The following is a 2,332-nucleotide window of genomic DNA, read 5'->3' as shown; positions in this document are numbered from 1 at the left end:
GGAGAATTTACTGTTCATGCCTCGGTAATATTTTCCGTTCGCGATCAATTATTTTGGCAATACTTTTTTCGAGGAATTTGGTTCATCTTTTCTTTTCACGAGTTTTTATTTTGATCTGTTCTTTTTATGAATTCTTGTTTAGACAATCTTTCACGAATCCTTGACTAGGTTGACCGAAAAATTCGCGCGGTTCTCGACAATGCGCGTCTTTTCTTTCATCCGTAAAAAGACCGTTTATCCGACATGATAAATGCGAAGAAAAATTGTGGAACATTGATATAATAAGGTTGCACTTTCTGGAACATCGTTCTTTCGAAAACCTTTGAAATATTGATCAATATTTTCTTCCATACTTTCTACAAATTTGCAATCATTATAGAGCGTTCTTTCTTTGAGTCGCGCTTTAACAAAGCAAGAGCCGAACAAAGGCAAAGTAAACGATAAAAACTGTCATAATCAAATGAATAAATATATAATTCATTCTTAATAATTGTAGGTCGCAGATCAGACAGCGATCAGGCACAGATCGGATGCATAAAAAGAAATGCTGTTGAAAAAAGAGTCGCGCGAAGGCTCGTAGAACAGGAGCCGATAGGTCAACGCGCGCAGCGCGATTAAAAATGATTCTTAATGCTCTATTACCGCGTAAAAATGCAAGCAGGCGTTGCACGGTTGTATAATGTATTTTTCCGGTGGCGCGAGATCAATCAGAAAATACCAGGGTCCCTTTATTACGAAATAAACCGAACGAACGATCGTCGAGTCGGCCCCGAGGACCGGAGAGCGTTACGCGAACGAGCTGTTTACGAGGACAAGTACAAGGGTCCTTCATCAAAAATGGCCAAGCGCGGACCGCGGTACCGGTCTCGGCCGCACACGGGGTTTATCGTTTCTCAATCGGCCGATTCGAACGATCCCGTCTCGCGCGGTGATAACCTGATTTAGCGCCGGTGACACATCGGCGAATGAAACGGAAAATCGATCGAGCGGAATGCCCGAGCGCTCCTTTGTCTCGTAAATTAAGCGACAAGTCAACGTTTGCTGCGCGGAGCTTGACCGTTTCGTTTCGTTTCGTTTCGTTTCGTTTCGTCTCGCATCGGCTACCGCTATCTACGAACTCGGTTCGGCACCGGGCTTCGCGCGTTTTTCGGTGCGCACGGGTTTCAAGGATCGTAACGACGCATTGTTCTTGCGAAACTGCGAACGAATCCGTGAAACGCGATAAGCTGCCAGGATATTTTTACGATCGGTGATTCCAGAGCGGAGTAATGGTCGCCTGGCGTCGACCCGGTAAACACCACTCAACTGTTCAATTCGGGTGTTCAATAATGGAAGTGGAAATACGATGGAAATTCATGGTCACGTCGGAATTCTAGCCGCTTGAACAGATTAAGTACCTAAAAGCTGATGACGTCAGTACAGTAAAATGTCCCTAATTGAGTCTCTGGTTTGAAACGAAAATTCACCATTTGGGATGAGAAGGTGCGGTCATTGAAGCCGTGCGGCTCGTTTTTATGGTTGTTGACAATCGGAGGCCATTACAATGAGCCGCAAGGGTCGAGTAATTGCCCATCTCTTTTCCCAAATTGTCCATTTCGTAAAAGCCGAGGTACAGTTAGACAGAATTTACTGTATCATTAAATACATCCGATCTCCACATTTTTGCCAGGAGTAGAAGAATTTTAAATGGAAACTAAATGTTATGCAGGTGCAGGAGACTATTAATGGCACCTGTATGCCTGAATTGAACGTCGTAAATCTCCGTAGAAGTTCAAACGAAAGGAAACGAAGCGTTTCACAAAAACCAACGAGTAACTGTCCATTATACAGCAAAATGTGCCAATACTTGCAACACCAACCATTCCAGCGAAATCCAAAAATTGATCAGCCGAGCATCCAATCGGATCCAAGTTCCCCGAAAACGTCCGATCTCCGCCGAGAGTAAAAAGCCGTCAATTTCCAACCGATCATCGTTGTAAGAAGATAATGCACCGGCGCGCTCCATTTCCGACTAGCTCACAAAGCGTCTATCGGCGGATCTCGACGTGGGCCACGTGTCGGGATCATTAATAGATGGTCCAGATCCGTTGGATCCTCCCCCGTTCGCAAAAATGCCAGGCAGGAAGGCGTCGGATCGGTGAATCCTGCGCGAGGACTCTCTAGGGGGAGAAGCACGGTGAATCGTGCGGCCAGGACACGCGTGCTTCTGCGTGTCCGTATGTGTGTGCGCGCGTGTGTGCCTGTTTGTGTGGGTTCGAGCACGCGTGGGCGATGCTGTGGCACGCGACACGACCGTTACGTTCGAAACCGAGCCGGCGGTGGGGGCAGGAAA

This window comes from Megalopta genalis, chromosome 4, assembly GCF_051020955.1.
Source record: "Megalopta genalis isolate 19385.01 chromosome 4, iyMegGena1_principal, whole genome shotgun sequence".
Classification (NCBI taxonomy): domain Eukaryota; kingdom Metazoa; phylum Arthropoda; class Insecta; order Hymenoptera; family Halictidae; genus Megalopta; species Megalopta genalis.
Note: the sequence above shows the minus strand (reverse complement) of the source record.